Source organism: Oncorhynchus mykiss, chromosome 17 (genome assembly GCF_057628025.1).
Source record: "Oncorhynchus mykiss isolate SJ-2025 chromosome 17, ASM5762802v1, whole genome shotgun sequence".
NCBI classification, from domain to species: domain Eukaryota; kingdom Metazoa; phylum Chordata; class Actinopteri; order Salmoniformes; family Salmonidae; genus Oncorhynchus; species Oncorhynchus mykiss.
Window position 1 is genome coordinate 78197516 of NC_143038.1, and position 18296 is coordinate 78215811.

An 18296-nucleotide genomic window follows, 5' to 3' on the forward strand; every position below is an offset into this window, starting at 1 on the left:
TCTTTGGAAAGTTTGGTTCATCGAGAGATGCATAGAACCTCGTCAGTAGCATTGTTTTGAATAGTTCTCCAATCACTGCATCAGACTGAAGATCGATCAGCTCAAGTTGCAGGTCAGTGGGAGCGTGGTCCACATTGCGGCAGGGTAGCCTAGTGGTTAGAGCGTTGGACTAATAACCGAAAGGTTGCAAGTTCATATCCCCGAGCTGACAAGGTACAAATCTGTCGTTCTGCCTCTGAACAGGCAGTTAACCCACTGTTCCTAGGCCGTCATTGAAAATAAGAATTTGTTCTTAACTGACTTGCCTAGTTAAAGGTAATAAAATAAAAACAATTGAAGGTGAAAGGAGAGGAAACCAACAGCATGTCATTTTCCAACACTTTTAAATCCTCAAAACGACGAGAAAACTCCCCGTTCAAAGCACGCAGCAGCGATGTATACTTCTCCCGCTGGTCATCTTTTAGGGAACAGACTAGTAGTGTCGGAAGGTGGGGGAGATTGTTGTCATCTGATAGAGAACAGACTAGTAGTGTCGGTAGGTCATCTGATAGGGAACAGACTAGTAGTGTCGGAAGGTGGGGGAGATTGTTGTCATCTGATAGGGAACAGACTAGTAGTGTCGGAAGGTGGGGGAGATTGTTGTCATCTTTTAGGGAACAGACTAGTGTCGGAAGGTGGGGGAGATTGTTGTCATCTGATAGGGAACAGACTAGTAGTGTCGGTAGGTCATCTGATAGAGAACAGACTAGTAGTGTCGGAAGGTGGGTGAGATTGTTGTCATCTGATAGGGAACAGACTAGTAGTGTCGGAAGGTGGGGGAGATTGTTGTCATCTGATAGGAAACAGACTAGTAGTGTCGGAAGGTCATCTGATAGGGAACAGACTAGTAGTGTCGGAAGGTGGGTGAGATTGTTGTCATCCGATAGGGAACAGACTAGTAGTGTCGGAAGGTGGGTGAGATTGTTGTCATCTGATAGGGAACAGACTAGTAGTGTTGGAAGGTGGGTGAGATTGTTGTCATCTGATAGGGAACAGACTAGTAGTGTCGGAAGGTCATCTGATAGGGAACAGACTAGTAGTGTCGGAAGGTGGGGGAGATTGTTGTCATCTGATAGGGAACAGACTAGTAGTGTCGGTAGGTCATCTGATAGGGAACAGACTAGTAGTGTCGGAAGGTGGGTGAGATTGTTGTCATCTGATAGGAAACAGACTAGTGGTGTCGGAAGGTGGGTGAGATTGTTGTCATCTGATAGGGAACAGACTAGTAGTGTCGGAAGGTGGGGGAGATTGTTGTCATCTGATAGGGAACAGACTAGTAGTGTCGGAAGGTGGGGGAGATTGTTGTCATCTGATAGGGAACAGACTAGTAGTGTCGGAAGGTGGGTGAGATTGTTGTCATCCGATAGGGAACAGACTAGTAGTGTTGGAAGGTGGGGGAGATTGTTGTCATCTGATAGGAAACAGACTAGTAGTGTCGGAAGGTCATCTGATAGGGAACAGACTAGTAGTGTCGGAAGGTGGGGGAGATTGTTGTCATCTGATAGGGAACAGACTAGTAGTGTCGGTAGGTCATCTGATAGGGAACAGACTAGTAGTGTCGGAAGGTGGGTGAGATTGTTGTCATCTGATAGGAAACAGACTAGTGGTGTCGGAAGGTGGGTGAGATTGTTGTCATCTGATAGGGAACAGACTAGTAGTGTCGGAAGGTGGGTGAGATTGTTGTCATCCGATAGGGAACAGACTAATAGTGTCGGACGGTCATCTGATAGAGAACAGACTAGTAGTGTCGGAAGGTGGGTGAGATTGTTGTCATCTGATAGGAAACAGACTAGTAGTGTCGGAAGGTCATCTGATAGGGAACAGACTAGTAGTGTCGGAAGGTGGGGGAGATTGTTGTCATTTGATAGGAAACAGACTAGTGGTGTCGGAAGGTGGGTGAGATTGTTGTCATCTGATAGGGAACAGACTAGTAGTGTTGGAAGGTGGGTGAGATTGTTGTCATCTGATAGGAAACAGACTAGTAGTGTCGGAAGGTCATCTGATAGGGAACAGACTAGTAGTGTCGGAAGGTGGGTGAGATTGTTGTCATCTGATAGGGAACAGACTAGTAGTGTCGGACGGTCATCTGATAGGGAACAGACTAGTAGTGTCGGAAGGTGGGTGAGATTGTTGTCATCTGATAGGAAACAGACTAGTAGTGTCAGAAGGTCATCTGATAGGGAACAGACTAGTAGTGTCGGAAGGTGGGGGAGATTGTTGTCATCTGATAGGAAACAGACTAGTGGTGTCGGAAGGTGGGTGAGATTGTTGTCATCTGATAGGAAACAGACTAGTGGTGTCGGAAGGTGGGTGAGATTGTTGTCATCTGATAGGGAACAGACTAGTAGTGTCGGACGGTCATCTGATAGGGAACAGACTAGTGGTGTCGGAAGGTGGGGGAGATTGTTGTCATCTGATAGGAAACAGACTAGTGGTGTCGGAAGGTGGGTGAGATTGTTGTCATCTGATAGGGAACAGACTAGTAGTGTCGGACGGTCATCTGATAGGGAACAGACTAATAGTGTCGGACGGTCATCTGATAGGAAACAGACTAGTGGTGTCGGAAGGTGGGTGAGATTGTTGTCATCTGATAGGAAACAGACTAGTAGTGTCGGACGGTCATCTGATAGGAAACAGACTAGTGGTGTCGGAAGGTGGGTGAGATTGTTGTCATCTGATAGGGAACAGACTAGTAGTGTCGGAAGGTGGGTGAGATTGTTGTCATCTGATAGGGAACAGACTAGTAGTGTCGGAAGGTGGGTCAGATTGTTGTCATCTGATAGGGAACAGACTAGTAGTGTTGGAAGGTGGGTGAGATTGTTGTCATCTGATAGGGAACAGACTAGTAGTGTTGGAAGGTGGGGGAGATTGTTGTCATCTGATAGGGAACAGACTAGTAGTGTTGGAAGGTGGGGGAGATTGTTGTCATCTGATAGGGAACAGACTAGTAGTGTCGGAAGGTCATCTGATAGGGAACAGACTAGTAGTGTCGGAAGGTGGGGGAGATTGTTGTCATCTGATAGGGAACAGACTAGTAGTGTCGGAAGGTGGGGGAGATTGTTGTCATCTGATAGGGAACAGACTAGTAGTGTCGGTAGGTCATCTGATAGGGAACAGACTAGTAGTATCGGAAGGTGGGGGAGATTGTTGTCATCTGATAGGGAACAGACTAGTAGTGTTGGAAGGTGGGGGAGATTGTTGTCATCTGATAGGGAACAGACTAGTAGTGTCGGAAGGTCATCTGATAGGGAACAGACTAGTAGTGTCGGAAGGTGGGGGAGATTGTTGTCATCTGATAGGGAACAGACTAGTAGTGTCGGAAGGTGGGGGAGATTGTTGTCATTTGATAGGGAACAGACTAGTAGTGTCGGTAGGTCATCTGATAGGGAACAGACTAGTAGTGTTGGAAGGTGGGGGAGATTGTTGTCATCTGATAGGGAACAGACTAGTAGTGTTGGAAGGTGGGGGAGATTGTTGTCATCTGATAGGGAACAGACTAGTAGTGTCGGAAGGTGGGGGAGATTGTTGTCATCTGATAGGGAACAGACTAGTGTCGGTAGGTCATCTGATAGGGAACAGACTAGTAGTGTCGGAAGGTGGGGGAGATTGTTGTCATGTGATAGGGAACAGACTAGTAGTGTCGGAAGGTGGGGGAGATTGTTGTCATCTGATAGGGAACAGACTAGTAGTGTCGGAAGGTGGGGGAGATTGTTGTCATCTGATAGGGAACAGACTAGTGTCGGAAGGTCATCTGATAGGGAACAGACTAGTAGTGTCGGAAGGTGGGGGAGATTGTTGTCATCTGATAGGGAACAGACTAGTGTCGGAAGGTCATCTGATAGGGAACAGACTAGTAGTGTCGGAAGGTCATCGGATAGGGAACAGACTAGTAGTGTCGGAAGGTGGGGGAGATTGTTGTCATCTGATAGGGAACAGACTAGTGTCGGAAGGTCATCTGATAGGGAACAGACTAGTAGTGTCGGAAGGTCATCGGATAGGGAACAGACTAGTAGTGTCGGAAGGTGGGTGAGATTGTTGTCATCTGATAGGGAACAGATTAGTAGTGTTGGAAGGTGGGGGAGATTGTTGTCATCTGATAGGGAACAGACTAGTAGTGTCAGAAGGTCATCTGATAGGGAACAGACTAGTAGTGTTGGAAGGTGGGGGAGATTGTTGTCATCTGATAGGAAACAGACTAGTAGTGTCAGAAGGTCATCTGATAGGGAACAGACTAGTAGTGTCGGAAGGTGGGGGAGATTGTTGTCATCTGATAGGAAACAGACTAGTGGTGTCGGAAGGTGGGTGAGATTGTTGTCATCTGATAGGAAACAGACTAGTGGTGTCGGAAGGTGGGTGAGATTGTTGTCATCTGATAGGGAACAGACTAGTAGTGTCGGACGGTCATCTGATAGGGAACAGACTAGTGGTGTCGGAAGGTGGGGGAGATTGTTGTCATCTGATAGGAAACAGACTAGTGGTGTCGGAAGGTGGGTGAGATTGTTGTCATCTGATAGGGAACAGACTAGTAGTGTCGGACGGTCATCTGATAGGGAACAGACTAATAGTGTCGGACGGTCATCTGATAGGAAACAGACTAGTGGTGTCGGAAGGTGGGTGAGATTGTTGTCATCTGATAGGAAACAGACTAGTAGTGTCGGACGGTCATCTGATAGGAAACAGACTAGTTGTGTCGGAAGGTGGGTGAGATTGTTGTCATCTGATAGGGAACAGACTAGTAGTGTCGGAAGGTGGGTGAGATTGTTGTCATCTGATAGGGAACAGACTAGTAGTGTCGGAAGGTGGGTCAGATTGTTGTCATCTGATAGGGAACAGACTAGTAGTGTTGGAAGGTGGGTGAGATTGTTGTCATCTGATAGGGAACAGACTAGTAGTGTTGGAAGGTGGGGGAGATTGTTGTCATCTGATAGGGAACAGACTAGTAGTGTTGGAAGGTGGGGGAGATTGTTGTCATCTGATAGGGAACAGACTAGTAGTGTCGGAAGGTCATCTGATAGGGAACAGACTAGTAGTGTCGGAAGGTGGGGGAGATTGTTGTCATCTGATAGGGAACAGACTAGTAGTGTCGGAAGGTGGGGGAGATTGTTGTCATCTGATAGGGAACAGACTAGTAGTGTCGGTAGGTCATCTGATAGGGAACAGACTAGTAGTATCGGAAGGTGGGGGAGATTGTTGTCATCTGATAGGGAACAGACTAGTAGTGTTGGAAGGTGGGGGAGATTGTTGTCATCTGATAGGGAACAGACTAGTAGTGTCGGAAGGTCATCTGATAGGGAACAGACTAGTAGTGTCGGAAGGTGGGGGAGATTGTTGTCATCTGATAGGGAACAGACTAGTAGTGTCGGAAGGTGGGGGAGATTGTTGTCATTTGATAGGGAACAGACTAGTAGTGTCGGTAGGTCATCTGATAGGGAACAGACTAGTAGTGTTGGAAGGTGGGGGAGATTGTTGTCATCTGATAGGGAACAGACTAGTAGTGTTGGAAGGTGGGGGAGATTGTTGTCATCTGATAGGGAACAGACTAGTAGTGTCGGAAGGTGGGGGAGATTGTTGTCATCTGATAGGGAACAGACTAGTGTCGGTAGGTCATCTGATAGGGAACAGACTAGTAGTGTCGGAAGGTGGGGGAGATTGTTGTCATGTGATAGGGAACAGACTAGTAGTGTCGGAAGGTGGGGGAGATTGTTGTCATCTGATAGGGAACAGACTAGTAGTGTCGGAAGGTGGGGGAGATTGTTGTCATCTGATAGGGAACAGACTAGTGTCGGAAGGTCATCTGATAGGGAACAGACTAGTAGTGTCGGAAGGTGGGGGAGATTGTTGTCATCTGATAGGGAACAGACTAGTGTCGGAAGGTCATCTGATAGGGAACAGACTAGTAGTGTCGGAAGGTCATCGGATAGGGAACAGACTAGTAGTGTCGGAAGGTGGGGGAGATTGTTGTCATCTGATAGGGAACAGACTAGTGTCGGAAGGTCATCTGATAGGGAACAGACTAGTAGTGTCGGAAGGTCATCGGATAGGGAACAGACTAGTAGTGTCGGAAGGTGGGTGAGATTGTTGTCATCTGATAGGGAACAGACTAGTAGTGTTGGAAGGTGGGGGAGATTGTTGTCATCTGATAGGGAACAGACTAGTAGTGTCAGAAGGTCATCTGATAGGGAACAGACTAGTAGTGTTGGAAGGTGGGGGAGATTGTTGTCATCTGATAGGAAACAGACTAGTAGTGTCAGAAGGTCATCTGATAGGGAACAGACTAGTAGTGTCGGAAGGTGGGGGAGATTGTTGTCATCTGATAGGGAACAGACTAGTGTCGGAAGGTCATCTGATAGGGAACAGACTAGTAGTGTCGGAAGGTCATCGGATAGAGAACAGACTAGTAGTGTCAGAAGGTGGGGGAGATTGTTGTCATTTGATAGGGAACAGACTAGTAGTGTCGGTAGGTCATCTGATAGGGAACAGACTAGTAGTGTCAGAAGGTCATCTGATAGGGAACAGACTAGTAGTGTCGGAAGGTGGGGGAGATTGTTGTCATTTGATAGGGAACAGACTAGTAGTGTCGGTAGGTCATCTGATAGGGAACAGACTAGTGTCGGAAGGTCATCTGATAGGGAACAGACTAGTAGTGTCAGAAGGTCATCTGATAGGGAACAGACTAGTAGTGTCGGAAGGTGGGGGAGATTGTTGTCATTTGATAGGGAACAGACTAGTAGTGTCGGTAGGTCATCTGATAGGGAACAGACTAGTAGTGTCGGAAGGTGGGGGAGATTGTTGTCATCTGATAGGGAACAGACTAGTGTCGGAAGGTCATCGGATAGGGAACAGACTAGTAGTGTCGGAAGGTGGGTGAGATTGTTGTCATCTGATAGGGAACAGACTAGTAGTGTAGGAAGGTGGGGGAGATTGTTGTCATCTGATAGGAAACAGACTAGTAGTGTCAGAAGGTCATCTGATAGGAAACAGACTAGTAGTGTCGGAAGGTGGGGGAGATTGTTGTCATCTGATAGGGAACAGACTAGTAGTGTCGGAAGGTGGGGGAGATTGTTGTCATCTGATAGGGAACAGACTAGTGTCGGACGGTCATCTGATAGGGAACAGACTAGTAGTGTCGGAAGGTGGGTGAGATTGTTGGCTTCTACTTGGCAAGTCAGGAGGAGTAGTTTTCCCTTGAAGGCTTAGACAAGGCTGTTCATCTGATGTGCAAAAAGGCCCTTCCCTTGTAGTTTGGAATTCAGTTCATTCATGAGGCCATGATGTCCACGGTGAAGGAAAAATCAGCCAACCATTCTTCATCTTGCAGTTGAGGGAAATCCACATATTTTCCTTTCATTTGCAAAAACTCAGCAATCTCCCATTTCAGGTCCCACATCCTTTAAAGCACCTTCCCCAAACTCAGCCATCTCATGTTTGTGTGGTAGGGGAGATATGCATGACCCGACTCTGTCTCTTCCAACAGTGAGACAAACTGCCTGTGGTTTTAAGATTTTGCTCTTATGAAGTTTACCACTTTAGTGACTGTATCCACAACATGGCTCATTTACAGAGCACCTCCTGATGAATAATGCAGTGCAGGAAAATAATTTTCTGATCTGGGTTCAGCTCAGCTACTTGATGTTGTATCCTTTTCAAAAGGCCAACGTTTTTTCCTGTCAGGTTTGGGCACCCATTAGTGGTGACACTGGATAACTTTTCAAAACTCAGTCCCAGCTTTGCCACACACTTATTAACCTCCTCCAATAAACATTTCCCTGTGGTGGTGCTCTTCATTGACTGCACTGAAGCCAGCTCCTCTGTCATTTCAAAGTCTGGGGTTACGCCTCGTAAAGAATATCAACAACTGAGCCGTGTCACGTGCATCACTGCTCTCATCCAGGGTCATGGAGAAATACCTTGTCTTTCAACTGTTGTTTCCGTGTCACTGTTCGTCTCGACAGAAACATTTCAAACGGCTCTTTCTTGTTGTGGCAAATTATTGCTGCAGAGTCAATTAAACATTCTTTAATGAATTTGCCCTAAGTGAATAGCTTGCTATGTTGAGCAATTTTGCGGGACATTACATAGCTAGCTCTCGCAATTCCGTCATTTGCTGAATGCAGTTTTTGCTGCTTTTGCAACTGAGAAAGCAACTCTCTCTCTGCACTCGCCCTCTGCTCAGAAGACCTTTTCCTGTATTTCTCTGCACTCGCCCTCTGCTCAGAAGACCTTTTCCTGTATTTCTCTGCACTCGCCCTCTGCTCAGAAGACCTTTTCCTGTATTTCTCTGCACTCGCCCTCTGCTCAGAAGACCTTTTCCTGTATTTCTCTGCACTCGCCCTCTGCTCAGAAGACCTTTTCCTGTATTTCTCTGCACTCGCCCTCTGCTCAGAAGACCTTTTCCTGTATTTCTCTGCACTCGCCCTCTGCTCAGAAGACCTTTTCCTGTATTTCTCTGCACTCGCCCTCTGCTCAGAAGACCTTTTCCTGTATTTCTCTGCACTCGCCCTCTGCTCAGAAGACCTTTTCCTGTATTTCTCTGCACTCGCCCTCTGCTCAGAAGACCTTTTCCTGTATTTCTCTGCACTCGCCCTCTGCTCAGAAGACCTTTTCCTGTATTTCTCTGCACTCGCCCTCTGCTCAGAAGACCTTTTCCTGTATTTCTCTGCACTCGCCCTCTGCTCAGAAGACCTTTTCCTGTATTTCTCTGCACTCGCCCTCTGCTCAGAAGACCTTTTCCTGTATTTCTCTGCACTCGCCCTCTGCTCAGAAGACCTTTTCCTGTATTTCTCTGCACTCGCCCTCTGCTCAGAAGACCTTTTCCTGTATTTCTCTGCACTCGCCCTCTGCTCAGAAGACCTTTTCCTGTATTTCTCTGCACTCGCCCTCTGCTCAGAAGACCTTTTCCTGTATTTCTCTGCACTCGCCCTCTGCTCAGAAGACCTTTTCCTGTATTTCTCTTCACTCGCCCTCTGCTCAGAAGACCTTTTCCTGTATTTCTCTGCACTCGCCCTCTGCTCAGAAGACCTTTTCCTGTATTTCTCTTCACTCGCCCTCTGCTCAGAAGACCTTTTCCTGTATTTCTCTGCACTCGCCCTCTGCTCAGAAGACCTTTTCCTGTATTTCTCTGCACTCGCCCTCTGCTCAGAAGACCTTTTCCTGTATTTCTCTTCACTCGCCCTCTGCTCAGAAGACTTTTTCCTGTATTTCTCTTCACTCGCCCTCTGCTCAGAAGACCTTTTCCTGTATTTCTCTGCACTCGCCCTCTGCTCAGAAGACCTTTTCCTGTATTTCTCTTCACTCGCCCTCTGCTCAGAAGACCTTTTCCTGTATTTCTCTTCACTCGCCCTCTGCTCAGAAGACCTTTTCCTGTATTTCTCTGCACTCGCCCTCTGCTCAGAAGACCTTTTCCTGTATTTCTCTGCACTCGCCCTCTGCTCAGAAGACCTTTTCCTGTATTTCTCTGCACTCGCCCTCTGCTCAGAAGACCTTTTCCTGTATTTCTCTGCACTCGCCCTCTGCTCAGAAGACCTTTTCCTGTATTTCTCTGCACTCGCCCTCTGCTCAGAAGACCTTTTCCTGTATTTCTCTGCACTCGCCCTCTGCTCAGAAGACCTTTTCCTGTATTTCTCTGCACTCGCCCTCTGCTCAGAAGACCTTTTCCTGTATTTCTCTGCACTCGCCCTCTGCTCAGAAGACCTTTTCCTGTATTTCTCTGCACTCGCCCTCTGCTCAGAAGACCTTTTCCTGTATTTCTCTGCACTCGCCCTCTGCTCAGAAGACCTTTTCCTGTATTTCTCTGCACTCGCCCTCTGCTCAGAAGACCTTTTCCTGTATTTCTCTGCACTCGCCCTCTGCTCAGAAGACCTATTCCTGTATTTCTCTGCACTCGCCCTCTGCTCAGAAGACCTTTTCCTGTATTTCTCTGCACTCGCCCTCTGTTCAGAAGACCTTTTCCTGTATTTCTCTGCACTCGCCCTCTGCTCAGAAGACCTTTTCCTGTATTTCTCTTCACTCGCCCTCTGCTCAGAAGACCTTTTCCTGTATTTCTCTGCACTCGCCCTCTGTTCAGAAGACCTTTTCCAGGGATGCAAACTGCTGAGGGCCCAAAAAGGTGACGCTTTCTTTTTGCAACAAAACATGTAAATCCCTGCTAGGGGAAAATGCAGGTTTTAACTAATTAAACACAGAATATCATCTACATGATCAGTCTCTGTGTGTAAAATATAAAGTGGTTAATGTGAACCGAACTCACAGCTAAAACATGTAAATCCCTGCTAGGGGGAAATGCAGGTTTTAACTAATTAAACACAGAATATCATCTACATGATCAGTCTCTGTGTGTAAAATATAAAGTGGTTAATGTGAACCGAACTCACAGCTAAAACATGTAAATCCCTGCTAGGGGGAAATGCAGGTTTTAACTAATTAAACACAGAATATCATCTACATGATCAGTCTCTGTGTGTAAAATATAAAGTGGTTAATGTGAACCGAACTCACAGCTGAAACATGTAAATCCCTGCTAGGGGGAAATGCAGGTTTTAACTAATTAAACACAGAATATCATCTACATGATCAGTCTCTGTGTGTAAAATATAAAGTGGTTAATGTGAACCGAACTCACAGCTAAAACATGTAAAGAAAACAATCCAATGTTATTTGTTGCCTAAACTTTACTGCAAATGACACAAGTCTTGAGAAAATACAATACACTAATATTGCAGTTACCATGACAGCCTTTATAATAGAACGCTTGTGACCACACACATCTAAATATTGCACTTGGTGGGGAAAAAAACATCTTAAAGTAGAAATATAATGAAACTAACAGGCTTTCTATTGTTGCTCTATTATAGTGGCCACTATAGTAGACATCGAGCAAGGCTACATGTGTGCAAAAATAACATTCACTGAGTAAAAAAATGTAATAATCCCCCCCATTCACACACAAGTGTTACTGTTAAGTTCAACATAACAAAATCATTATTTTAGGGCTACACTACACATTAATACATTGTACACTTTCTGCCTGTGGACATGTGTTCTACAATGTGCCAGCAGAGCATGAGACCCTTTGTTGGCATAATTGATCTCTTTCAGGCAGAGAGTAACACCTGGCAACCCTTTTATCCACTGTATTGAAGAAGTGAGAAAGAGGGAACGTGTGTGTTGTTCCTTTCACCTCTATAGAGGCATCCAGCTTAAACCAGGCGAGGCTCCAGCTACACTTGTTTAACAAGCAACGCCTCATTTTCACCTAATTCTCTCACTCTGAAAATTAACCACATAGTGTAGAGGGAAAACATTAGTTCACAGATAATAGTTAGTTTGCTAGCTAACTATAACTAGTTAACATTTCACACAGTGCAGGGTCCAGTAAGCAACTAACACGTTATAACTTGAGGAACGGCAAGGAGTCGTATAATGCTACCAGTTAATACTATAGCAAATTGGTTCGGTTACTAATGTCAGCTCATCTGATGTTGTAACGTTCGCTGTCTGACTATATTTGCCAGCCAATTTTCATACCATAAACTCAATTATTTGATCAGATGAGTAGGCTAATGTAAACTCGTACATCGCCTTGGTCCGTAGAATTGCCCTTATTTTAGCGCCCCCAAAACGTAATACTTCCAGATCAACTGTAATGTCAATACCATTGTAAAGCACAATTTCTCCCCTTTCCAACAAAATCAATTACATGACCTAAACACTGCCCGTTTCTGCATAATTCAAGCAGGCAATGAGCCCCATCAGGTCTTTTTAAAAATGTCGGGTGGGGAAGCGAAACTAATGCGTGATAGTGAGAAGGAGAGATGTTGTGTAGGAAAATTCGATCTGTCCAACTTATCACCTTATCGCCTCTAAAATGTAAATAAAACACTATAAAGAGTTTATATAATGTGTCATTATATACCTATTTGAAGGTTTGTGTCGAATTTGAATCAGGTTTTTAGGGCGGTGCTAAAGTGATCTTAGAAGTAAGCAATGATGAAGCAAAAAATGACTAGGTATCCCCCTTACCCCGTCACTGTCCATTTCTTGTTTTTAAACGATGAGAGAAGTGCTACACCTGGTGGAGAGAGATTGTAAGACAGAAATAGTTGCTTTATGCGTGTTGTACATTACGACATGACACGTCAAGACATGACACGTCAAGATGTAACGGAGGGTCAGTTTTTTCAACTTTTCTCCAATACTATAGAGCCATTACCATGTCGATCAACTCTTGAATAGAAACTTAGTTCACACCCCAGATTTTGAAGTCAACACAGTCGCTACAGTCCCATTAGTTTTCTTTGTAGCCTTGCGGTTGCGCACGTTTGTACAGAATGGGGTGAGTTTACATTAATGTTGCTCAGCATTTCTCTGGTTAACTAACATATCATTAGATCCAGCTACTATAGTAAGATACTTAACAACGCTAACAAAACCTATTCCACCACGCTTTCTCCCTCACCTCAAAATGCCCCATGCCAGTTGTTTTTTGGATACAGCTCATGAACTATGCTTCCGGGGTCCAAGGTCAGGCTTCTCACCTACCGTTACCTCTCCGTTACCGTTCAGGGGACGTAACTGGTAAACTGCCTTTCCACTCTTTCCAGAGCACCCTGATGCTGTATCCGGCACATCGGTTGTCTCTTCTCTCCTCAGTCGAGTGCTTCATTCTGTTTTTATGTGAACGATTGGCTGAGCCTTGGATACAACCAGTATTGGTCCAAACGTATGGAAGGCCAAAAGGTTCAAATCGTGTTACCTGATACATGTCTTATCACTTTTTGTACATTAGATTTTTTTCGCCTGTCTAGTGTGTGTTTACAGGTGATTAGAACGCTTGTTATGGTCATTTCTACACGCGTTCATAACACCTGTTCAATGTGCATTACACCTGTTAAACCTGTTCAGTGTTCATTGCACACGTTCAATATACACCTGCGGAATACCTGGGGTACACCGTGGGGAATGGGAAAATACGCTCACAGGCAGAGAAGACCAGGGCAATTCAAGACGGGCCCCGACCCCGGACAAAGTGTGACGTTCGGGCCTTCTTAGGGATAGCAGGATATTATCGCTGTTTCATCCCTGGATATGCAACCATTGCCAACACCCTCACAAACCTCATCAAGAAAAACTTGCTAAACTGGGTAGAGTAGAAGGACGAGACGGAAGATGCCTTTCAATTTCTAAAAGATGGCCTGTGTTCTGATCCCGTCCTACAGGCTCCGGACTTCTCACAAGAGTTCATTGTGCAGGTAGACGCCTCGGATACGAGGCTCGGGGCCATCCTAGCTCAGGGTGAAGGTGAAGCAGAGAGGCCTATTCTCTTCATAAGTAGGAAGCTCAGCGATCGGGAAGAGAAAGAGACCTTAGCCATTAAGTGGGCCCTCGGTTATCTCCGGTACTACCTACTGGGTCGTAGGTTTGCATTAGTTACTGACCATGCTCCCCTCACGTGGAAGAGAAACAATAACAACATAATAGCCAGATAGTTTCTTGCTTTACAACCATTCTCTTTCCATGTCATCCACATGGCCGGATCGAGGAACGGGAATGCAGACGCGCTGTCCCGACGCGACCAAGACAACCCTCCCTCCGGTTCGGTTCTGAGGGGGAAGGTATGAGGAAGGACCACCAGAGGGCAGGCTGGGCTCACGGATAGCAGCCCAACAAGGCATGTGAGACATGGTAACCAGAGGCAATTAAGCACAGCTGACGATACTAATGACATATTCTCTTTCCCCTACAAGAGAGAGGAGTGAACAAGCAGGGAGGGAGGGAAAAGAAAGTATAAGAGTGGTTCCTCCACCAAAGGAGAGGAGGTATCTTTTGGAAGGTGAGGAGAAGAAGATAAACCATCTCTGGAGAATGGCCACCAAGAGAGGGGAGCTAACCACGAACAACCATTAAGACGGTGACAAACCTGTGTTATAGTTTAAAGATAATCGTCTATAGTAGCTGTTTCTGTGTCATCTAAAGAAGATGTATGTTTTTCATTGATTGTGTTGGAGTGTTTGTATTGTCAGAAATCTCTCAATAGAAAACCTTCTCCTGACTCGTTTATTCCACCTTTCCGCTTTAGAGTGCCACCAAATTACTTGGTCAGCTCACACATACCACAGATTCTCAATTGGATTGAGGTCTGGGATTTGACTAGGCCATTCCAAGACATTTCATTGTTTCCCCTTTAACCACTCGAGTGTTGCTTTAGCAGTATGCTTAGGGTCATTGTCCTGCTGGAAGGTGAACCTCCGTCCCAGTCTCAAATCTCTGGAAAACTGAAACAGGTTTCCCTCAAGAATTTCCCTGTATTTAGCGCCGTCCATCATTCCTTAGGGTTAGGGTTAGGACATGACCACCTCAGTGACCAGATACCGATAGACATGACCACCTCAGTGACCACCTCAGTGACCAGATACAGCTGGACATGACCACCTCAGTGACCAGATACAGATAGACATGACCACCTCAGTGACCACCTCAGTGACCAGATACAGATAGACATGACCACCTCAGTGACCAGATACAGCTGGACATGACCACCTCAGTGACCAGATACAGATAGACATGACCACCTCAGTGACCACCTCAGTGACCAGATACAGATAGACATGACCACCTCAGTGACCAGATACAGCTGGACATGACCACCTCAATGACCAGATACAGATAGACATGACCACCTCAGTGACCACCTCAGTGACCAGATACAGATAGACATGACCACCTCAGTGACCAGATACAGATAGACATGACCACCTCAGTGACCACCTCAGTGACCAGATACAGATAGACATGACCACCTCAGTGACCAGATATAGCTGGACATGACCACCTCAGTGACCAGATATAGCTGAACATGACCACCTCAGTGACCAGATACAGATAGACATGACCACCTCAGTGACCACCTCAGTGGCCAGATACAGATAGACATGACCACCTCAGTGACCACCTCAGTGACCAGATACAGATAGACATGACCACCTCAGTGACCAGATACAGATAGACATGACCACCTCAGTGACCAGATACAGCTGGACATGACCACCTCAGTGACCAGATACAGCTGGACATGACCACCTCAGTGACCAGATACAGCTGGACATGACCACCTCAGTGACCAGATACAGCTGGACATGACCACCTCAGTGACCAGATACAGCTGGACATGACCACCTCAGTGACCACCTCAGTGGCCAGATACAGATAGACATGACCACCTCAGTGACCACCTCAGTGACCAGATACAGATAGACATGACCACCTCAGTGACCAGATACAGATAGACATGACCACCTCAGTGACCAGATACAGATAGACATGACCACCTCAGTGACCAGATACAGCTGGACATGACCACCTCAGTGACCAGATACAGATAGACATGACCACCTCAGTGACCAGATTGCCATTGAGGTGAGACATGTAGCCTCACCAAAAGAAAACACACATCCATAAACATTATTGTGTTAGAGGAAGCTGGTTTGATGATGACGATGAATCAAAATCAAATCAATCAAATAAAATGTTATTTGTCACATACACATGGTTAGCAGATGTTAATGCGAGTGTAGCGAAATGCTTGTGCTTCTAGTTCCGACAATGCAGTAATAACCAACGAGTAATCTAGCTAACAATTCCAAAACTACTACCTTATACACAGTGTAAGGGGATAAAGAATATGTACATAAAGATATATGAATGAGTGATGGTACAGAGTGGCATAGACAAGATGCAGTAGATGGTATCGAGTACAGTATATGAGATGAGTATGTAAACAAAGTGGCATAGTTTAAAGTGGCTAGTGATACATGTATTACATAAAGATGCAGTAGATGATATAGAGTACAGTATATACATGTATACATATGATAAATAATGTAGGGTATGTAAACATTATATTAAGTAGCATTGTTTAAAGTGGCTAGTGATATATTTTACATAAATTCCCATCAATTCCCATTATTAAAGTGGCTGGAGTTGAGTCAGTGTGTTGGCAGCAGCCACTCGATGTTAGTGGTGGCTGTTTAACAGTCTGATGGCCTTGAGATAGAAGCTGTTTTTCAGTCTCTCGGTCCCAGCTTTGATGCACCTGTACTGACCTTCGCCTTCTGGATGATAGCGGGGTGAACAGGCAGTGGCTCGGGTGGTTGTTGTCCTTCATGATCTTTATGGCCTTCCTGTGACATCGGGTGGTGTAGGTGTCCTGGAGGGCAGGTAGTTTGCCCCCGGTGATGCGTTGTGCAGACCTCACTACCCTCTGGAGAGCCTTACGGTTGTGGGCGGAGTAGTTGCCGTACCAGGCGGTGATACAGCCCGACAGGATGCTCTCGATTGTGCATCTGTAGAAGTTTGTGAGTGCTTTTGGTGACAAGCCAAATTTCTTTAGCCTCCTTAGTTTGGTTATTTTCCTGACACCACACTCCGAGTTCCCTCACCTCCTCCCTGTAGGCCGTCTCGTTGTTGTTGGTAATCAAGCCTACCACTGTTGTGTCGTCCGCAAACTTGATGATTGAGTTGGAGGCGTGCGTGGCCACGCAGTCGTGGGTGAACAGGGAGTACAGGAGAGGGCTCAGAACGCACCCTTGTGGGGCCCCAGTGTTGAGGATCAGCGGGGTGGAGATGTTGTTACCTACCCTCACCACCTGGGGGCGGCCCGTCAGGAAGTCCAGTACCCAGTTGCACAGGGCGGGGTCGAGACCCAGGGTCTCCAGGGTCTCCTGCCACATACCTCTTGTGTCTGAGCCGTTGAATTGCGATTCTACTTTGTCTCTATACTGACACTTAGCTTGTTTGATTGCCTTGCGGAGGGAATAGCTACACTGTTTGTATTCGGTCATGTTTCTGGTCACCTTGCCCTGATTAAAAGCAGTGGTTCGCGCTTTCAGTTTCACGTGAATGCTGCCATCAATCCACGGTTTCTGGTTTGGGAACGTTTTAATCGTTGCTATGGGAACGACATCTTCAACGCACGTTCTAATGAACTCGCTCACCGAATCAGCGTATTCGTCAATGTTGTTGTCTGACGCAACACGAAACATATCCCAGTCCACGTGATGGAAGCAGTCTTGGAGCGTGGAATCAGATTGGTCGGACCTCAGCGTGGGAGCTTCTTGTTTTAGCTTCTGTCTGTAGGCAGGGAGCAAGAAAATGGAGTCGTGGGCAGCTTTTCCGAAAGGAGTGCGGGGGAGGGCCTTATATGCATCGCGGAAGTTAGAATAGCAATGATCCAAGGTTTTACCAGCCCTGGTTGCGCAATCGATATGCTGATACAATTTAGGGAGTCTTGTTTTCAGATTAGCCTTGTTAAAATCCCCAGCTACAATGAATGCAGCCTCAGGATATATGAATTCCAGTTTGCAAAGAGTCAAATAAAGTTCGTTCAGAGCCATCAATGTGTCTGCTTGGGGGGGAATATATACGGCTGTGATTATAATCGAAGAGAATTCCCTTGGTAGGTAATGCGGTCGACACTTGATTGTGAGGAATTCTAAATCAGGTGAACAGAAGGACTTAAGTTCCTGTATGTTGTTGTGACCACACCACGTCTCGTTAACCATAAAGCATACGCCCCCGCCCGTCTTCTTACCAGAAAGATGTTTGTTTCTGGAGGCGCGATGCGTGGAGAAACCAGCTGGCTGCACCGACTCTGATAGCGTCTCTCGAGTGAGCCATGTTTCCGTGAAGCAAAGAACGTTACAGTCCCTGATGTCCCTCTGGAATGCTACCCTTGCTCGGATTTCATCAACCTTGTTGTCAAGAGACTGGACATTGGCGAGTAGTATGCTAGGGAGTGGCGCGCGATTTGCCCGTCTCCGGAGCCTGACCAGAAGACCGCTTCGTTTGCCACTTTTACGGCGTCGTTGTTTTGGGTCGCAGGCTGGAATCCATTCTGTTGTCCTGGGTGAAAGGCAGAACACAGGATCCACTACGGGAAAGTCATATTCTTGGTAGTACTGATGGTGAGTTGACGCTGCTCTTATATTCAGTAGTTCTTCTCGACTGTATGTAATGAAACCTAAGATGACCTGGGGTACCAATGTAAGAAATAACACGTAAAAAACAAAAAACTGCATAGTTTCCTAGGAACACGAAGCGAGGCGGACATCTCTGTCTGCGCCGGAAGTAACATATGTGGTTATGATAGGGCTGTCTATGAGTAGAGCAAATCAACTGGTGAAGTACTGCTCTGTTTCAGCTGTTAGGTCAGTCTAGCTGTATGGAGAAGGTACTGCTCTGTGTCAGCTGTTAGGTCAGTCTAG